General features: G+C 39.6%; 1 protein-coding gene across 14 annotated transcripts in view; it reads right to left on the minus strand.

The window, feature by feature from the left end:
- CTNND1 (catenin delta 1) overlaps window positions 1-17,086 on the minus strand; it is a 49,711-nt gene extending 32,625 nt beyond the window's left edge. For 7 of the 14 annotated variants that reach the window (XM_031942828.1, XM_031942825.1, XM_031942823.1 and 4 more), the window contains exons 1-2: window positions 16,824-17,086; window positions 16,572-16,638 (exon numbers count right to left, since the gene is read on the minus strand). The gene's annotated coding sequence lies outside the window, so the exon portion shown is untranslated. Of the gene's footprint in view, window positions 1-1,020; window positions 1,034-16,571; window positions 16,639-16,823 lie in introns of those variants that run through there. The other 7 variants (XM_031942829.1, XM_031942827.1, XM_031942820.1 and 4 more) reach the window with 6 other exon arrangements.
- Window positions 17,087-22,422: the final 5,336 nt, after the last annotated feature.

Genomic DNA, 22,422 nt, shown 5'->3' on the forward strand with positions numbered 1-22,422 from the left:
TGAGACATAACTAGAGTCTTATACACTATTAAAAATCACAGTATCAAACCTTAAACCCTAAATGTACTGGGATTTAAAAAAAAAAAAAAAAAAAAAAAGATAATGACCAGAATTCACATTCTGGAATCCCGAAGAGGCGCTAGATCCCTATGTCTGAGACCCATCAGGCACACAAAGGCGGCTCTCTTCTCAGTAGGACTCTTAGCAGAGCTGCTCTCTCGAGGGACAAAGGGATTTCACAGGAGAACCACAAAGACATTGCCCCTCTCCCGTCCCCCCACTCCCAGCTTTCTCACTTCCTGTCACAGTAGCACCAGACCACAGTCTCCCAGAAACAAACAAATACAGAGTGCTGGATTCTGGGCTGCCGGCCAAACACATTCCACGGCATCCTGTCTACCAATCACCAGCCAGAGCTCCCACTTTGCCCAGTTCAGTTCCTTATCATGTTCGGGAAAACAACCCTCCTCTCCCAGCCCCAAACCAAAGCTACAGATGAAGTAAAAGCCTTTTCCAAAGCAGCAGGACCATTTAGTAGCAGAAAAGGGGGAAAGGGAGAGGAAGATTTTAAAGATTCCTACTCGACTATCCTAGTACTTTCTCAATTTGTAAAAAGGCTGGGGTGGAGGAGGGAATGCTGCTTCAAAACCTCCCTGAGATCCACCCAATTGGACGATCATCTTCCACCCCCCCCAACCTCTTCCAGTCATTTACATCAAGCCACCCCAAATCTGGCTTAGACTGCAAGACCAAGGTTTCCTCACCACAGCCTTTCCTCTTTTTCCAAACTGCCCACAGAGTAGAGCAGCTGATACTTTATACAGGGCTATATATGGATAACAGCTTATCACCACTGGGGAGCAAAGTCCATCCCAGTTCGGAGAAAAGGAAAGAAAGCCAACAAAGGATCTCCCAGTCACAGTACAAATGGAAATGCTCTCAGGTGACAAAAAGGTCAAGATGATTACCTCCAACTATTATCTGATGTGCTCACTTGCCTGCTTCCCTCTCAACTACCACCTCTTCCTCCTTCCCTCCAAAGACAATAGGGGCCTATCCCAGAAGGGTGCTTCTTGTACTGTGACTTTAGAGCAGCAGAAATGGGATCAGGCTACTTCTAGTTCATAATCAGAAAAACAATGCCCTTTCCTTTTGCTGCAAATGCACAGGCCACTGGGAATATATCCTAAATTTCCGAAAGTCGGGGTGAGATTTAATACTAATTCTCATCTCTCCAGAAGGGAAAGGAAAATCAAGCTTTTGAATGTGAGCTTTTTGAAATTCCAAAAGGCTTTGTGTTGCTTTAAGAAAGGCTCTGCCAGGGTTTCATTCTTAGCTTCATAATTCCTTAGGTTATCCCCAGTTCCATGTGTATGGCCTCCTCCTATACTAATGGTCAGCACCTTTCCTCCTCCCTTCTGGGTGTCTCTCCCAGGAGCCTGTCAGATGACCGACCCTAATCAAAACAAGGAGTAATATACAAGTGGTGCAACATCTGACAGGAGAAACTGGAAGATTCAGGCTACACCTATGGCACTGCTATATGTGCAAAGAGAGGGTTTGTGGAAAATAAGCCACTTAAAGTCTGAAAACCTAGATAAAAAGATGAAAGTTATTTTTATATATTAAAAAATTATGAAAGCAATTATATATGACTTGGTCATGCCTTCTTAAACCACTGTCCCTTATTACTGATAGAAACACAGTAGCATCAATAAAATGCAAGACTCTCATCTAAAATTGTAACTTACTCTTTCATGGTTAACTGCAAAATTAAGAACATTTCAACTGTATACTAATTCAAAAGAACTGAAGCTAAATGGCAGAGCCAATTCAAAATTACTTTGTGGGATGGCAGCGCTAGGACAAATGGCAATGATAGGAATGTGTATCTTGAGATTGGAATTGCCTACAAATCTGGGATTGTAGAGGACAAAGTCCTGAAATCAGACACACCCAAATCATACTACTCTCCTCCCAGAACGTTCAGCAGGTTCCCTGCTTCGGAAGGAATGGGTGAAACAGAACTAATGACTGCTGACTCAGAGCCCCATTCAGGCACTAAGAGGCAAGGTCAGAGGGGGAGGAGACCAATACAGCAAACGTGGTGTAATTCAGAATGACCTCATCAAATGCCCTAAATTCTAATTGTTTCTGTTTGCAGACAGATTCAGAGACCACCCCAAGAAATAATGGATGTGCAAGGAAAAAGCCAATGGAAAAGCTTATGAGCACAAGACATAATCAGAGTATTCTTTCTTTGCCATCTGACCTCTGCACCTCGTTTCCAAAGCGGCTAGGAAAGTTTTTTGGAAAGGGTCAAAAATATAATAAGAAGCATGACATTTGGCTATACTCTAGACTGCTAACATTCCTATGTGCAGTTTAAAATGCCTGAGTCCATTCTCAGAATTACTAGGTTCCTGCTAGTAACTACACATCCTTCTGCAAGAGAATAGCTGGGCTGGGTTGATGAATGCCCCAGCTGTTTCCACTCCCTCCAATCTCCTCTCCCTCCTCCCTCCCTCTTATCCCGAGGGACACTAGTTCAAACTCACATCAAAAATTTAATACAATTGACTGGTCAGGAAGAAGCCGCTTGGACTAGAATAGCAGCAAACCCGCCAACTGGTCCTCCTTAGGATGGACACTCCCCCCACCTTAAGCTCGTTCTAAAAATAAAAATCTTCCAACACCCTCTTCCCAGGAGGATACTCTGCTACTGCATCTTTACAGACAATAATTTGAAAGCAGCTTCCAATCCTTCATTTCACAGTTAAGGAAAAAACACGACACGAGGCAACTTGTAAGAGGTCACAGAGCAGGTCAGGGACAGAGGCCAGAGTTCCGGCCTCCAACCTAAACGTGGTGCTCTCCTCCCAGGGGGTTGGCCCTGTTTGGTCTTCTAGGATCAGTGAGTAAAGGGAGGCTCGGCCCGGGGGAAAGCTTTGCTCCTTAGTCCTTGGTGTGTTTGTTTTGGAACACCAGAAAGACCCCTCCACCTCAGCCTGCCAGAGCTTCCAGCAGAGCAAGGGCAGTCATCCCCAAGATGGCACCTTTCAGAAAGCATGGCAACCCCTGCCAGACTCCTCAAGGCCAGGAACTGGCTCTCAGCAGCCCCTTGATGGGAATTCCCTCCCCCCATCAGCAACCCGGGAAGGAAGTCAGGACTTCCTCTTCAGACAGGAAGTGACCTCACGCTTTCCCCTTTCCCATCAAGTTCTAAACAAATGGTCTTTCGAAGCTGGGCTGCAGACATCCTCCGGAGCTGTGCCCCTCTCCCACCAGGGTGGGGGAGACCCGGGATGTTCCCTGCTCCAATGCCCGCTCTGGGAGGAGGGTAGGCTAGGGGGAGGGACTGCAGACAGGACAAGTCCTCGAACCTGCTGCATGAGGGAGTCGCCCAAACCCCAGACTCCCCCAACAGTCCTTTGGTGCAGGGCAGAACCTGCCACATCCAGACAACCCTGCAAGGAGGGCACCATGGTCCTAGGCTTAAGGGGCACAGTAGGAAAGGAAAAACACAGGTCACTACAAAAAACATCTTACAACCTAGTACAAAAGCCTAGTGTTTTGTGAGGCCTCAAGAGGAAGCTTGCTGGGGAGAGGGTATAAAGGGGAGAAGACTGGGGCCGCAGGAAAGCTGGCTTACAAGAGGGAACCCCTCTAGAAAAGGGGCTGGGAGGGTAGCCCCATGCAGCCCCAGTAGGCCAGGGCACATTACAGAGACCAAGAAGTCCCTCACTCCAAAGCCACCCTTTAACTGGCAAGCAGAAAGCTGGTCCCCAGGTGAGGAAGGCCACACAACAGGCCCAGTGTCTGACTCAGATGGGGCACCAAGGTTCTCAATGGCCTGGGCCACCGTGACCAGCTGCTGAAGAGCTGCCAACAAGCAGGAGGCCCTCCGTGCACAGAACTGCAGACCCGAACCAAAGCCGATACGGCATGACTGAGGTTTATGAAGAATCTGACAGACATCATCTCATCCCAATACCTGAGTACTAAGGAAACAAGCACAGAAGGCTTCTATGATCTTCCCAGCTCACACAGCTAGGTCTTAAAAGCATGATTCCACCCTAGGTCTCTTCTAACTCCAAAGGCCACTGTTTATTCACTCTATCCGCCGCAAGACTATTTTCCAGGAGCTGAACCAACAGAATTTGGTATCACTGGATATTGCCTGAAGGAGAAAAGAATTTTAAATTCTCAAAGTTCTGAACTTGGGAGACTGAATGAATGATGTCTCAAGAGGCAAACATAAGTGAGGTCAGAAAGCAAGCGAGATAAGAAGGAAAGATGCTAACCTTAGCTAAATAATAGCTAGCATTAGTTTCAGATATTGAGTTTTATCTGTCATCCAGATAGAAATGTGCTGTAGGCATTGGAATTGTAGAAGTGCTTCACAGAAAACCAGCAAGTACTACAAACATCAAAACAAGAAATATAGAACTGTTGATATACTCAACATACAAGTTTCCATCAAGTAGATTTACTAACCTAACTCACCTTCCCCAAAAGGAAGTATAGAGGTAATAAAATAAATCATTCTTATGTAACCCATTCTCAACTGACAGAAATTTTTCATTTGGGAAGAGAGTGTGAACTCAACCGCAGAGGCCACAGGCCATGGAGAATCTTGTTGGCTACACCAAAACCTAGACAGAAGCTCTATCAGAAAAGGAAAGCATATACCATCTCTCAGCACCAGATGGTGAACTCAAGGGTCTTTAACTACTGCTCCAGGACACCCCCCCACCTAGCCTCTCAATTCACCAGACTTGCTATATCATCAGCTTGATAATAAACATATTTTTTTAAACCCAGAACACTTTTTCAAGGTGTTCCTCAGGGAAGAAAAGAAGGACCAGATGATGACTCCAATAGTGTTATGGATCCCTTGCTGTTCAGTCATTTAAATTGTGTTCAGACTCAGTGAGAGTCTGAGAAGTTTTAGAGGCTTTTTTTTTTTTTTTTTTTAGTAAAGATACTGGAATGATTTGCCAATTCCTTCTCCAGGCCATTTCATGGATGAAGAAACTGAGGCAAATAGGATTAAGTAATCTGCCCAGGATCATATAGCTAGCAGGTGCCGGCAGCCAAATTTCAATTCAGATCTTCCTGACTCTAAGCCCTGAACTCTATCCACTGTATCACTTAGCTGCCCTAAAATACTACTTCTGTTCCAATCACTCCCCAAACTCAAGACTTGCACTATGTTCCCACTGCCTACCACATATAAGTTCTTAAACTCATTAGAATAGTACCCAAGACTTTCTACGATTCCAATTGTTATCTGGTGGAAAAAGCCCTGAACTACAAATCAAGATGGAATTCTCATCCTGGTTTTGCCAAACTAACTATGTTGAAGAAGTTATTTCTTTTCTGAGACTACTTTTTCATCTGAAAAATGAATGGATTAGAGAAAATATCCAAATCAATTGCTTTCTTTTAATCAATTGAAACTGTACAATCCCAGCTCATCTAGGCCATTTCCCCCAAGAGTAACGAGAGCTTCCCACTGACTAGAATGTCCTCATCTTTCTGTCACATCTTTTATCATCAAAATCCTGTCTACCTTTCATGCCCACCTTGCATGTTACTTCCTCCTTTACAAACGATCCCTCATAGGTACCTAATCTTCCCTACTAGAACATAAACTCTTGAAGGATAAAGACTAAGTCTTATTATACAACTGTATTTCTCCATATTGTGCTTTACATACTGTAATGTACCAAAAATTATTGAAAGCTAGTCAGGTGGGAGAATAGTAAGCTGAACTCTTGGAATAACCCAATTTGACTATCAAAATAATTTTATCTGAATAGTAAAAAATAAAAAAGCAAAAAAAAGTCTTAAGAAATTGTACATCACTTAGGCTATATGGAAAAGGAAAGGAAAATATACACAAGGTAAAAAGAGACAATTCTATTAGGAGACAGCACCAGGCAATAGAAAAGAAAACTAAAGATGGAGCCAGAGGATACAGGTTCAAGAAATTCTTGCTCTGCCATTTATATATATCTGATCTAGCACAAGCCCTATTACTTTGAGATTCAGTGTCCTCTATCTACTGTAAAAACTTCCCAAGTTCGAAACCTCAGCGTCATCCTCAACTCATTTTTTCTCACTCTACCTATCGATTCAGTTGCCAAATGCTGACATATGGATCTCTCCCAACATTTCTGCCCCTTCTCTATGGACATGACTAGCACCCTAGTTCAGGCCCTCAGCACCACTCAGGGGGATTATGAGTAAGTGCCTCCACATTCTCCTGCCTCAAGAACCTCCTCTTCAAACTATCCTCCCCACAAATGGCTATTTATGAAACACAGGTGTGGCCATGTTACTCCTTACCCAAACTACAATGGCTCCTTATTGCTTCCAGGATCAAATATAAACTCCACTATTTGGCTTTGAAATTCCTTGTGAACTGGTCCCGACTTTTTTAGCCTCATTAGACCTCACTTGCCTTCCCACACTATCAATTAATAGTCATGCCGGCTTTCTTAAAATTCCTCAGACAAACCCTAACATCTATCTCCAGGCCTCTAAACTGAGCTGCTCCCCTACCCCATGCTTACCATACATTCCCTCTTCCCCTTACCTGGGCCTCTGAGCTCCCTAGATTCCGGCAAAACTCAGCTTAAGCATTCCCTTTTAAATGAAACTTTTCCGGATAACTCCAGTTGCCATTATAGCACTTTCCTTCTGAAAAAGTGACCCAGTATTTATTTTGCATATAAATAAACAAGCTTGATCCTAAAGAGACAAGATGGCAACTCCCCCAGTTCTTTTAGGGGTGGAGTACTAAAGATAAAGACAACATACCATTGTTCTCTGATGTGTCGTTTAGTTTTACCAAACTTTCCCCCACTTCAATAAAAATATATATATATATGCATGTGTACCACCTCCCCTAATAGAAGATAAACTCTTCAAGGGCAGGGACTTTTCATTTTTGTCTTTGAATCCCTAGTACAGTGATTGCCACAAAGAAGTACTTAAGTGCTGAATGAATGTGGTACCTTTTAGCTCTAAATCTGTGATCCTATAGCTACTCCTGTAACGCCTCCCCATTTATTACAGAATGAAATAAGCCACCCACTTAATTTAACTTGCTGTCTTTGGGAAATCTGGAGGACTGTCTAGATTATTTCCTACATCTAACAATCGTTATTTGACAAAGGGAGAAGTGAAGGGGGGAAAAACTGTTTCCTGCTTGAGGTCATCTCCCAAGAATGATATGAAGTTAACAAAATGAAAATTAGACAGGTATAATTAAAGGGCAAGGAGAGTTTAATCAGGTCAAGTTCTAGGGCTACATTCCAAATCAAGAAAGAAACAGAGAGACTCTTTCACAAAGTAGTTAAGTGACTATCTGTGCCATGAAAGGGAAAGTACAAGTCTGGTTGATTCAGGACAGGGAGAAAAAAGAGGGAGGTGTTTATATCCTTTAACTTTCTCCTAAGGGATTAGCAAAATAAGCAATCATTAATATCGATCTCTCTTTCTCTATTCCTAAGCCATCCAGGCAACATCTGTTTCTGATACATGAAAGAAAACATAAAATCACTGATTATTTTTCCTGATGCTTGGGAAACTATGGATGCAGTTCATCAGCAAATCTGTCTTCCAGTGGGCAAGAAGATATTTCAAAGGATTAAAGGATTTAAAAAAGGGGGGTAAAAGACTAAAAAGCTGGTGTTTCACATTAAATATTTGGCCAAGATGTTGGCAAGTAATTTGGAACAACAAACCGTAAGTCACTAGTTACCCTTTGACCCAACCACACCACTTTAGGTTTATACCCCCACCTCCAAATCAAATAAAAAGGGAAAGAATCCATATGTACAAAATTATTTTAAAGCAATTCTTTTGTAATAGCCAAGAACTAGAGGAAAAAGGGATGTCATTTATTGAAGAATGCCAGAGCAAATTATGTCAATGTGAATATAATCAAGTATTATTCCATAGATCATAGTGAAATAAGATTATTTCAGAAACCTAGGAAGACTTATATGAACTGATTCAGAGTCAAGTGAGCAGAACCAGTAAACAAAAACAATATGGCAAAACCATAAAAGATTTGAAGATGCCAATCAATGCAAAGGTCAACTTTAATTCTAGAGAGCTGATGGTGAAGCTTGTTACTCATATTTTGGTAGAAATGCAGAAAGACAGCAAAAGGAAATTCAGAAAGAAGCATAGATAAGCAGGAAAGCTTTGTAAGCTACAAGCTGAACTTATTATAGAATAAGAAAAACAAGCTGTACAAAACAGACCGGTTGTTTCCATAAAGCCCTCATTACCTATATTAGGTAAAGTGAAATGTTTGTTTATTAAGTTCAAAATAAAATAAATATCTGACCAAGGGCACAGAACACACCAGGACTGAAAAAAATGGTCAAGAAGAAATAGAACTAAATCTAGTTCTGTCTTCTTGCACTAAAGGGAATTGCTCAGGAATAAATACTGGATGGAGGCTATCTCCAAAGACAAGGGTAGAACCTTCAATTTCACCACCACCCCAAATTTTCCACAGCCAACTGTTACTATTATTAAAGCATAACCTAAACAAAATTGATACTCCAAAAAAATACTAACAATGGCAAATTGGGAGACAGTACAGAATTGTAGGAATACAATACTAGGTACCATGAAACATCCATGTTACTCTGAAACTCTTCTAATTCTTCTGAACTTCATTTGTTTTTAGGGTGGGAGGGGCCTTCCTACAGTATTTCCTGATGAGCCGACTTTCAGCAGGTTAGACATTCACCATTGACGTGGCAAATTCTGGCTTGCTTCACAAAATTCTAAAGGTAGTCAATGGAGAAAAATTTCAACAAAGGAGCAGTGAAAAGGAATCAGATTGGCACCAATTTCCCTTTTAAAATAGGTCTTCTCTATTTTAAAAGTTTGCTGGATATGTAGTCTCTACTTCAGTTCAATGAGGATCATTTCACCTGCCCTGAAATGGGAACTGCAGGTGCTTTGATAACTGTATTGAAAGGTTGGCCTAGTTTCTCTAACAATGTCTTATGTCTTCCACTGTCAGTGTGATAGTTTAGCTTATTAAAATTCCCTACCAACAAAATCCTTTTCCCTCTACAACCTAAAGTACCACAGCTATTCCTTATTGCATTTAAGTCAAACCTTCCAGATTGCCAATAGGAAGTAAAAACCTCCCATTGGTATTTTCAGGGGGGGGGGGGGGGGGGGGGGGGGGGGGGGGAAGGGAGGCATAAAAAACAACAAATCTCTTGGAGATAGAATTTATATCTTTGGCCTTACTATTTATGAATGAGTTACTTCTTAGCAAATATCACTATTTGACTTTTAACTGCGCCTCAACTTCCTTATCTATCAAAATAAGTGCAGTGGACTAAATGATGGCCAAAGCACACCCTGACTCTAAAATCCTGTAACTTAATACAATAACATTTTGCATTCTTAAGGATAGTGGTAACTTTCCTTACATCATCTTCCTTTCAAGGCTCTACTTGAGGTGCCTCCTCCATAAAGTCTCTTTCCATTCCTATTCGTTCCCCCCCCACCACCACCAAAATAAGGACACTCTTGCTTTGTTTTTCTTATACTCTTATGTATTTACATATATGAAGTATCCTTGTAGTGGATGGTAAACAGTCCCTGCCTTCAGGGGGCTTATTTTGTGACTTTGAATCCCTCCCATGCATTTGATGTTAGTTGAACTGAATCACCAGTTTTCCTTTTTAAATACAGATACAGACTAAATAACTTTGAAGCAGCTAATCATAATAGAAGCTCATGTTAGTATACTGCTTAATAGTCTACCATGGGCTGTGGTTAATTTCTTCCCCTTTGAGGAAAAAACTGTTGCTTATTCTAGAACAAAAATCAAAAGGTACTTTAGCTACTTAAAATTACCATTGGGGTCAAGCAATGCACATGAATGATACTGACCTAAGAAATAAAATGAGGGCAAGTGAAAAAACAGATTCAGTCCTCAGAGAAGAGGAGACAAGAATACAAAGTGAAAGGAGAAAAAAACCAGGGAAAAGGCCATCAGTAACTGAATTACCTCCCTGTTCAAAGTCAAATGTTACCTACTTCGGCCCAAGAATCAAAAATACAAATGTTTGATGTTAAAAACATAGATATTAAAATAAATAGGAATCAAAGGAACTTCTCTAAATTTTCTCATCGGGGACTGTCTTTTTGTCTTATATCTATATTCCCAGTGCTTAGTACAGTGCCTAGCCCATAATACTAGTTGACTTAATTTCCTTCATAGCTTCTATAAAGCATGGAGCAGGCAAACCTTTCACAGTTCTTAACTTCAAGCTACAATTTTTTAAACAATTAACATTTAAATTATGTTTTTATGTTTAAAATGTTTATATTCCACCCCCCCCAACTTCTTTCTAAGATATATAAAACAAAGTTCCTTTTACAGACAAGGAAACTAAAGCACTGGATTGAGTATTTGTCCCATCCTTATAGTTAATGTAGTAGAGCCAGGATTCAAAACTTTCCTGAAGTCTGAAATATGCTCATGGGAATAGAATTTTTTATAGGCTTTCAGAATAGAAACAGTATGGTTCAGGTTGATAAATAGGACATGAAGAAAAGGTCCTTATTTTTATAGGTTCAATTAGCATCATGAATTGGAAGTTCTGTCCTTTTAAGATAAATGAGATCTCAAGCTAAAGATCCTGGTTCAGTAACTAGCTTTAATAACTATTAATAATATCAGCCTGATCAGCTCTTTTCAGGTCAGCCTCTGGTCACTAAAAATATAGATAAGAAACAACTCACTGTCCTTAAAGAAGCAGGAAAAACTCCGAATACTATAGTTAGGTTCTACTCAAGAGACCTAATCAATGGAATTGTATTTGAACTTTGATACCATCATGTATCTCACAAATATTTTATGAAGGGTAGGATTTTTTTCATTTATCTCCAGCCTCATCTACCACTCAAAGAATAGTTCTAAACACAATGAAAGCAGAAACTTTCACTTAAAGGCAGAAGTGCAATAGATATCTGGCAGTTAAAGTCATTTTAAAAAATTTAAGTGCATACTAATGGCTTTCAATACCTGAAGACTGGTTTGAAAGATAAATTTTTCAGATCCACTTTATTTTGAACCTAATGTATACAAATGACTTATTTAAGTAAAAAATGTGACTCATTTGCTAGCAATAAGCATTTTATAAGAGAATAGTATTGAATACTATACATCAGTTTTTAAGACATTTCACAATACTTTTCATTTTTTAACTGATCCTGCATTTTTTCAGTGTGAAATTTTTTTTTTTTAATTTGGTAAAGCAGCCTGCTGATTACTATCATATTTGATTTTTTTTCTGTTTCTAGGACTTATAGATACATGAAAAGAAAGTAAAAATATTAGTAATCAAGAAAAAACAAAATTATTGATTTTACCCAATTATTCTTAACTGGTATTGATAAAAATACCTTATAAAAAGATAAAACTATTACTATTGAAGGAATCTGTTAACTTGATGTATTACCTATTAAGGTAGATAGTGGCTATCAAACACTACTGGATGATTTACAATCAAACATTGAACAAGTTATATTAAATAAGTGTTCATATCCACGAGGAAAAGCATCAAATGTGTCACAATTGAATAGATTAGTCAATGATGTCTAGTGATGTCACAAGTCCATCATCTTAGATCACTTAATAAACTCAATAGAGCAAAAGACAGAGTAAAAGCTGCTAAGTTAAAATCTACTGGAATGCCTATCTGGCATTTCCAAGAGGATGGACAATTATAGGTCATATTTCACAAAACCTAAAGATTCAGCAACCTCACTGGATCCAAGTTTTTTATATCACAAAAAATAGCATTCTCCTGAAAAAAAAAGTTTATTTAGGAAGTCAGTGTTAGAAGGGGTTGGGAAGAACAGAACACAAATGAGTTGTTATTAGACCTCCTAGAGCAGTCTGGAAGTATGCAAGAAAAGTGATTTAACAGCCAACGACTTTAATTCTAGCAATCCCACCATTACGTATACACAACAAGAAAGTCAGATGGTTACAAACACAAGATTCAACATATACCAAAATATTCATAGCATCATTTTTTTAAGAATAGCAAAGAAATAGGGGAAAAAAGTATGTACCCATTCACTGGGAAGTGATTGAATAGACTATTGTGCGAGATATTACAGTATAGCAAGAAAAAGTTGTTTTGAGAAATTCAGGTAGAATAAAATAAGTAGAATCAAATAATATATACAATGACAATAATATAAATGAAAAGACCACATAAAGAAAGCTTAATTATGAGCAACAGAAAAACAGTTTAGATCTCACAGAACAGTAAAGATCAAGACTATAGTAGAAAGAAAAAACTAAATTTTATATACATTATGAGATTTGTTTTGAGTACTGAGTGTATTTGGTGAGTCACAAAGCAGGGTTTTGAAATAAACAACTGATTACAAATACCAATAAAACTTTTCAAAATTCAGACAATAAAAATTAAAAGCCCATTTGCTATTGGTTAACATTCTAAAATCCACTACAATACTTAATGAAACCTAATAAAAATTGTTTTGTAAAAGTGTCCCCAATACTAATCACTGGCTAACAAAATCCAGAAGGTTGGGAGTCTTTTTTTTTTGGGCCCATCTTTCTATATATTAGATCTAATGCATTCTGAGGGAGACTTAAAATTTCATCTAGAATATCTAGCAACTGGGAATTTTACTATGCCAAGATAGCTAAGTTCCATTCTCACTATTTAATATTTAATAACAAGTTATTATAGAAAGCATAAGTTTGAAGAGACAAACTACTTTCAAAATGTCTAATAAGCTACACAACAAAAACACAAATCAATGCATGCCCTCTATTCCCCCCCATTGGTCATTCCAAACCAGAGCAGTTGTTCCTTCCTTCCAAAAATCTCCTTGCCAGGCTACATCAATGCTCTATTGGCAACCTTGTAGGCAGCTGCATTTAAGCAGAGAAATCCCTATTTTCAACTGAGTGCCACATTAACCCTTTTTTGGGGGAGAGGAAAGATTGAACCACATGAACCAAAAACCTCCTACAACAAAGTAACTACAAGGTGGGCATTACTTCAAATGAAGTAGTGTCAGAAAAACTAAGTGCTACCTAGTCACACTTCTAAAAATATTTAGTCAAATGTATTAATTCTAAATGTGGCAAAAAGTATAAAATATTCAATTTCAGCATATGAGAATTTCAGGTAGAAAATTAATGTGACCTGAAACATATCCTTTATAATATGAATCCAACAAAACATTAGGCTCTATTTAGTCAAAAGTATTAATTTCTAAATGTGGCAAAAAGTACAAAATATTCAATTTCAGCATATGAGAAAAAATTTCAGGTAGAAAATTAATGTGACCCGAAACATATCCTTTATAGTATGAATCCAACAAAACATTAGGCTCTTTCCAAAGTGAAAATATAAAAAGCTCTTAGCATGTTTAAATATGCTAATGAAGGGCAACCGGGAATCTTCCAAGACTTGGAGTAAACTGGGTCCAGGCCTAAAAATAAGCAGTTCTCAACATTTTTGCCAGAAGGTATGTAGGGGGGTGGGGCAATGGATGGGAGAAGAAGATATAGTAAGCAATAATGGTTTTACCTCACCTTTTGGTGAAGAATATTGAATACACAGCCTATAAGGTTGGCAGGTTTTTACTAGCATTTAGAATTTGTTCTTGCATCACTAAAACTTCCCTCCAACATTTTGGACTATAGCCTCAGGGATCCAACGTGAAAATGCTAATACAAGTCTATCTGCAACTAGTTCCTACAGCCAGACCAAAGACTAAGAAGCAAAGATTAGCCCAAAAGATATAAAGGTTCTTAAGAGAAAGAATATCATAGGTGAACCCAAGATACTACACAGAAGGCAAGCTTCCTCGTCAAAAGGTTGAAACAGTATTCCTCTCTTGACCAGTTCACCATCATAAAAATAGTAGATAGTTAATAGATTTCCTTTGATGAAATAGCAGAAATATAATGTGTATTAAACCACTATGGAAAAGGGAGGACCTTGAACAAGATAAAACACTGCCATTTAGTAGGGTCTGTTTTTTTTAAACATCTATTATAAAGAGTAACTAATAGTCTTGGTCTGAGAAGTGAAAGTAAAGGCGAACTGGGTATAAAAGTGAGATATAATGATTTCTTCAAGGCAACTCTTTCAAGGCAAGTCTCTTTCTTTCCAGTTATTCTAATTTCTCTTTTGAAAGACTAGTTACATACACAAGCCTGTCACCTACATCTCTTCAGGGAATTGGACAGAGGTTTTAATGATTTAGGGCTTTCTTAAAATGGTAGATGCTCTAAATTCCATGTCAGCTAAAGGCAAATTTTATAGTCCCATTTCTCTTTGCCTAAGAAAATAGTTGTGGAATTCACCCCTAAATTTAGTTCCAACATTCCTACTTTTTAAGTAGGAAAAAATCTCTTTCAGGAACAAAAGTCAACAGAACATCTATCAAATGATCTACTACTATAAAAAACAAACAAACAAAAAAGATCTATTACTACAAAGGTGAAAACAAAACAAAAATATACCCACTAAGTGCGCTTAGCACTAAAATTGGAAGGCATACCGCCTACTTCCTAAAGAGGAATAGGATGGTACTCTTTTCTCTAGTTCCAACCCTTCCACAATTCTTGAATATTAGACAGAAAATGAAAGAATAGATAAATCTCCTTTCTAATCTAAAACCCAGACCATTGAATGTCTGGAGCTGCCTCCACTAATTCTAGACCAGAAGTTTCTTAACCTAGGGTCCACAGACAAAAAGATATATTTCTAAAAAGTCCATTAATTTGGATGGGAAAAATTCTGTTTTTAACTTTATGTCTAACTAAAAATTAGCATTTCCTTCAATTATTAATTTTTAAAATTATTCTGAGGTTCAATAGGCCTCACTAGACTACCAAAGGGGTCCCCACCCCTTCCTCCCTCCCTCTCCCTCTTTCTCACTCTCTCTCTCTCTCTCACACACACACATATTAAAAACCTCTGTTCTCGGCACTTACTTGGATCCTATCACTGTGCCTTTGTAATCTTTCAAAACAGATACCCATTTAAAGGTTTAGATGGATAATGGATCAACCTGCAATTCAAATCATCCAAAAATCTACTTGGAACCTTAGGCTGAAATTAAAGCAGAAAAAAGGACATGGATATTCTCTAAATTTTTTCTACCTATTCAAATAAAAACTACAGCCCAAAGGGCTAAATCGATCATTTCATTGGGTAGTCCCCATAAATGTACCATATTATCTTTTCTTTTTAAATTTGAACTAGAGAGTCAAGGAAGAAAGAAGTATTGATAGAGTTTCTAAGAACCACTTCACTTTGGTCCTTAGCATTACACACACAAAAAAAGAAGACATTCCATTTTATTTTGAAACCCCTAAGCAAGCCAAATCCCTAGATGCTCTAGTTTTGCACGTAAAAAATCAAAGTTTCCTAATTTAAATTAAAAATTAAAACATGTAAGGGACTGTTAAAGGTGTGATAGTTTAGGTACTAAAGGGCACTGAATTCAATTTCATCTCTAATTTTTAGAGTTGCTCTGATTATTAAAAAGGCAAACGGAGAAGTGGAAGTTTCCGGCTATTGCTAATGATATGACTGACCATTTAAAATTGTGTTAAAAGTATATGAAAAAAATACTTCACAAATAAAAATGATTTAAAATAAGGGAGGTGGAGTCAGTAGCCTACAATGCTACAGATTTCTAATCTTTTAGGAAAGCAACTAAAAATCTACTCACCCACACAACTGACTTTCACTTTTTAAAAAATACATTTCCTTTTAAAATTCTGCAAATGAATTGAAAATTCAAGTATGCAAAGAGCTTTCTGCTAACCTTGTAAAACCTATCATCCCTAAATAAATAAAAAACTAAAATCATTTGTTTTCTCTTCCATTCACAAGTAAACTAAATGACCTCTTAATTCCACAACTTGCGAAATAGTTTTTGCAAGATTGGGGGAGTGAGGGGAAGGAGGGGGACGGAAGGGAAGGGGGGAGAGAGAAGTCTTAGTAACCCAAGGTAGTTTTAAGAAAAGGCAAATGCAGCAGTCAATGGGGATCCATTTGTTTTCTTTTAAAAGGCAAAGCAGCAGGGCCAGTACAAGAGAATGAGGCTCCCACCCACTGCACCTGGAAAAGTAAAACGGGATCCACCCAGGACCATGAGGCTGAAACAGACTAGGGGAGTTTAATCACACTCTTGGGGGGATGGGGGGGAGAAAAGGGAGTGGGAAACCACTACCACAGCTTAAGCTGCAAATCTCCTTGCAACTTTCCACGTCCACAAACAGGGGAAAAAAGTAAAATAAGGTTTTGGAACATATGAAAAGCCATCTGTGAAACCAGCTTTCGACCTCAAGACAAATTCCTCTCTCAACCCACACACAATACACCAAAAAACCAACTTTTAAAAATTTTGTTACTAAAGGTTATGTAATTGTGTTCACTTAGACCCAGAAGGAAATATACAATCAGAAAATACACCAAGAGGCAAATTCACAGGACCGCTCTTACCCTCAGGAGCTGCTCAGCCAGCTCCCAGCGCTGGAGACCCAGAAGTTTGTTCCTTCTTGCTGTTTTGCTTTAAAAAATAAAATTAAAAGTAGTAGAAATTGAGAGGGAAACAATTGTTCTAAAATCAGTCAGCCTAGCTGAATTTCTCCCCAAACAGCCAGCACCTTTTAAAAATCCCTCTAGTTAGCAAAAATTAAAAACTAGCTAGTCTATCATGCCCCTTCTGTACACATTATCCACACATACACACACCTCGGTTGCAGACTTCTAAAAAACAATCCTCTACGAAAAGGAATCCAAATCCTTGCCAATATTGCTGAGAAAGACAAATACAATAATGCAATTAATTTTTCTCCACCTCTTCCTCCTTTAGGGCTCTTTCCAATCTTCTTTCTCTCCTTCTCTCTCCTCTTCTTTTTTTTTTTCTTTCCTCCCAGATCCAACACCTAAAATGGAAGTTGCACCCAGCCAAAGGCAAGGGAGCCTGGGTGGTGACAAACTGGTCTGCCAGCCCTACCCCCTCGCTTTCCTAAGTGATGTCAGCCTTTGAGCGCTTCCAATAGAAACCAGGCATAAATCAGGGAGCTGACCTTATCCAATAGGAAACTTTATTATAGGAATTAGGGGAAAAAAAAAAAGAAAAGAGAAAAGAGACAGAAAAAGACACAGAACTTTTAAAAATACATATGCATTTATATAACATGTATATCTAGATATATTGCAAAAGCAAAGGATATACAATCCTAGAGGAAGTATGGCAAGGCCTGAGCCTAAGAAGGAAAAAAAAAAAAGGTGTTTGGTTTGAGGAATTTTTTAGCAATCTTTGCATAGAAACAAGCCTAAGCTATTTCCTGAGTTCTCTTTGATGATGGGACCGTGGGGGGTTGCCTTGTCTCCCCTTCCCCCCTGCTTTCTGAATGTGAGGGGTATCCAGGCAAAAGACATGCTGACGGTTTATAGATCAAATTATTTCATTGTTTTTGGTTACTGGAATTTGGTGAGGGTTTTCTCAACTTCCTATGTCCCTCCCTAAGTAGCAGCCCCCCCCCCCCCCCCGCCTCCCCACGAGGGGGGAGGGATGGAGGGAGAGACATAAAGCACGTATTTAATCCATTTATGGGGGTGGTGGTGAAATAGGCGTCTTTGACCTAAATCACAATTCAATTGCTGAGATTTGATTTTTTTAATTGACTAGTTTCTTTAATATATGTCTTGTTTTTTTTCTTCGAATCAAAAAATATGTGAACCAAATAGGACAAGTGATGTAGATTACAAACTGCCCAGATAATTCAACTGAGGGAATCTCAGGGAGATCATTGTGTGTGTTTTTCTGAACTCTAGGTAGTTGGCCTCATAATTTCAATTTACACTGGACTACACAGAATTATTCTTATTCCTTTTTTAACCAAACATACTGAGATATCTGGTATAAATTATATATATATATATATATATATATATATATATAATTTCGAATGTCAGGTCCTAAAGGACAGGGTGTGTCTATGTATCTTAAGTGTTTAGTATGGAATCCATCATGCAGAATATAATATTCACTAAATATTAAATTATGTGAGTTGAGAACTTCCTTTTCATTTTGAAAAGGAAAAAAAAAATCCCAATTATCTGAGAAGGGGGATTATTTCAGATCAATTTACTCAGAATACCAGTTTTCTCCTCAGATTACTACTCCCCACCCTGCAAAATCCTATAGTGACTCCCGTAGGACAAAGTGCATTACCCTAGGCCCAGCCCTTCACAAAGTCACCCCACCCTACCTGTTCAAGTTTATCTCACATCTCCTAGAAAAGAACACACCCTTCCAATAAGGTTAATCTTGTCACTATTCCTACAATTGCCCTCCATTTTTCAGCTCCTATTGCTGAACTATGGATGTTACCACTCTCTTAATTTTCTTTTCTTTCTTTTCAGTCCATTCAGACCCTATCCACTTGTCAAGACTCAAGCCCCACCTTTCACAAAAGTCTTCCCATCTATACTGCTCTTTGAAGCCCATATATAAAATAATCAGCATATAAACGTTACATCCAGTCTCCTCGTATGAAATACCTGTGCCCAAGGTTTTTTACAGAAATGAAAGAAAAAAACAATGGTTAGGAAGTAATGATGACTTTGGAGAGCTTTAAAAGAACTGTATGAGGATTTAGTCAGCTAAAGGATCATAGAATTGAGAGCCAAAAAGAGACCTTAGATAGAGATCATTTTAGTCCAGTCCTCTGATTTTATGAAAGAGAAAATTGAAGCTAAACTAGCTAAGCGTTCAAGCTAACAAATTCTTTAAGTAGAATAACAGCATTTAAAACCCACACCTTCAGATTCCCAAACTAATGCAGTTCCTACTCTGGGCTGTTCTAAGAAACAGAAAAGTAAAAATTCAAAACATAGTGAAAAAGCGAGCAATAAACATCATGATAATCACAATGCATTGCACATAATAAGCAAAAACATTACTCAAATGATTCACTTGATATCCTACCAGATCAACATGGCTACCTGAGAAAATAGAAAGGAATGTAGGATATGATACTGTATATTACTGTACTTGCAAAATTGCTTCAGATTAGTTCAGATAGGAGCAGTCACATGAACTGAGGGCTAGTTCATGAAAGTGCAGAACAAAGAAGTCAGTGTTTAAAAGTGAAGGACATTATTGAATCTGTAAATAATGTTAAAATAAAGACACATTATCTAATTTATATTTTAATGTATTTAATATCTACTGGTCATCCTGCCATCTAGGGGAGGGGGTGGGGGGTAAGAGGTGAAAATTGGAACAAGGGGTTTGGCAATTGTTAATGCTGTAAAGTTATCCATGCACATAACCTGTAAATAAAAGGCTATTAAATAAAATAAATAAATAAAAATAAAATAAAGACACATAACAAATTACCAAATAAATCTTTTAAAATATGGTAAAAAAAAAAAAAAAAAAAGTTTCTTAAATTAAATTGATCCAACCTGCACCTCTTCTAAACATTGAATGGAAATCGTCTCTAGGGGGAGAGAGGTGACTGCTTCATAATATTTTCGATTTTGGAATCTCTATATATGCTAAATTCACCCAGAAGAATGTAAATTCTTTCCTTTCTGTTTGTTTGGCTGTCTTTTATACCCAGTACTTATCAAAGTCCATTACATATAGTAGATGCCTAATATTCATTGAACTGCATTAAATATAAAAAGAAAAAAAGTTATATCATGATCCCTAAGAAAATTCTGTTTTTTTTTAAAAACACAATATATTTTTCATTCAATTTCAAAACTCTCAAATACTGACAAAACCAGCAGCAGCCGCCGCAAACACAAACACGCAGATTGATCATTGAAAAATTGAAGTAAAAATTTGGAAGAAATTTAAAAAGCATAGGCCTGAACTTTAAAAAAATAAAATAAAATCACCATAGATCTGTCTGTAGAAGACAACTATACTATGTTGGTCAATTTTACAAGTATAAAGGATGACTTTATATTCCATAGTACTTAGCTTTGCCCTGATATCAACATGTTCCCAAGAAGATAAAGTATAATCTTAATCTCTTTGCTCAGACTTCAACCCCATCTCAGTGGAATGCCAGTGCCATCATCTAGGGATAATACAATGAGACATTATAAACATTGAGGATTCTGTCTTCTGTCTTTGTTTTTTCCTGCTGGCTCCATCTAAATCTAAATCTATCCCCCTTCTGTTCTATTTCCTCTCAATTCTTGCTTCCTCTTAAAATATACACACACAGAAGACGATTTTTGTGTCATTCCTTATTCACCTTTCTCCTCTTTTCTTTCATTGGTGTCCTCAATTTGTAGAAATTTTAGAAAATATAGGTTGAATCATACACAATTCAGAGCTGGAAGAAACTTGAGGGACCATCCGGTCCAATGGTATTAAAGTGGAATAGGATCCCTGTGGGATGTGGATTGACTTTGAAAACCATGAAGTAACATTATGTTGCACTGTAATGTTACCTTGTTAAACATTTCCTAACTGCATTTTTAGCTGGTCCAGACCCCACTCGGGAATTTTTGTAATGCTTATGGGCCACTAATCTAATAGAACTCCTTCATTTGACAAATGAGGAAACTGAGACCTAGAGAAAGCAAGTTGCCTGGAGTCCCAAGAATCAAACCTGGATTAAAATAACAGTAATAACAACAACCAGCTCAATATCGCCAGTCCTCCAAGGACCAGTCCATCAGCCCTATCATTACCTACAGCTTCTCCTGAACAGTCTTTTCTGGTCACATTCCCCCGTATGTGTCTATTAGAATAAAACTCTTAGAGGGACCAGGAGCTTGCTTTTATTTATATCCCCAGCCTGGCACATTCACCCACACCCCTAAAAGCCAAATCCAAGCTGCTTCTCTTTTCCACTTCCAATTCCAGGGTCTTCCTATTTTTTTCATGCTTCCAGCCTTTGTTACCTCATATATGTACTTACCCTTCTATCTGTCTTCCTGCTCTCAGACTTGCTTTTTATCTTTGGAAATCTTCCTTTTGCATCCCTGAAACCACACCCCTGGAGATCTTTTTATCTGACCTGTTTCGGTTTCAGTCATGCTGAATTAGACATTATCGCAGAATGTCGCGTTAGAGGGCATCTCGGAGGGGGCCGGGCCACAAAGGGGCGTCGTCGAGAAAGGCTGAGGTCCGTGCCAAGGGAAGCACCGGGGGGCCCTTGCCAGGGGGCTCCGAGGACCCGCCACCCCCGTCACAGCCCAGGCAAGAGAGGATCCAGAGGCACGCCCAACCCTCCTGGCCCGAGCACAACAGGCTCTTCGTGCACTTCCAAAATGAGCAAATCTGTCAGGTCCCTGGCGGATCCAGGGCTGGCCCTGCCCAGGCATCCCGACGGCAGAAGCTCGGGAGAGACGGGAAAGGAGCTCGGGGATCCGGGGTGAGGCCTGCTTCTGCAAGGGGGACCCCCAGGCTGGCTGACATGTGCCCGGTTTCCATGAGGGAGAGACACATGGGCACCATTCATGGTAAATCTGACTCCCAAGACCATCGGTGGTCCCAGGCGAAAAGCACTAGACAAATACCTGCTTCACCTGCTCCTCCCCACCACGGGCTCAGGGGGGAGGCGCTGTTTCCATTTCAGTCTCGCAGCGTCAAACCATGTGGGGGGGGGATGGGAGGACAGAAAACGCTCTGGGGATCCCCGTGCACAAAGATGGATCCTTTGGAGGGATTTAGACCTGGGGGGGTGGATCTTACTAGCTCATCTAGTTCATTTTATAGACGAGAAAACTGAGTCCCCCCCACCCAAAGGTTAGAGGTCATTTGCCCAAGGTCACGAGGGCAAAAAGTAAGAAGCGGATACTCCTAGTCCAAATCCGGTCAGTTTTTTGTTTTTGTTTTTTTCCCCGTTGTCCACCCCTCCTCCCGTTTTCCAAAGAGGGCCACTGAGGTCCCGGAGGAGCCTGAGGAGGTGGTTTTCCGCCTCAGCCCGAGGCTTCGAGGCTCGAGGACGGGATCGCGCACGAGAGGCCTGTAGCCAGGAACTCTCCCGGCGGCGCCGCAGGCCGAGCGACCCTGGGGGCGGGCGGGCGGGCGGGGACGGAGGGTCCCTCCTTTACCCCAACACTCTCCGCCTCCGCGCCTGAGTTCCCCCCGCGGCTTGGGCCGTGGAAGCGCCCCCCTCCCGCCGAGGCCGCCTCCCCAGCCCCGGCCTCCCACTCCCGCCGCCTCCGCCTCCGCCGCTCCCGCCGCCGCCGTCTCAGCCTCGAAGGCCCGAGAAACGGAGCCTCATTCCTCCCGCCCAAACCGATTCTCCTCTCGCGATTGGGCCCCAGCAGTGCCGCCGAGCCAATGGAAACGGCGTTGCCGGGCAGA

This window comes from Sarcophilus harrisii, chromosome 6, assembly GCF_902635505.1.
Source record: "Sarcophilus harrisii chromosome 6, mSarHar1.11, whole genome shotgun sequence".
In the NCBI taxonomy this organism is placed as follows: domain Eukaryota; kingdom Metazoa; phylum Chordata; class Mammalia; order Dasyuromorphia; family Dasyuridae; genus Sarcophilus; species Sarcophilus harrisii.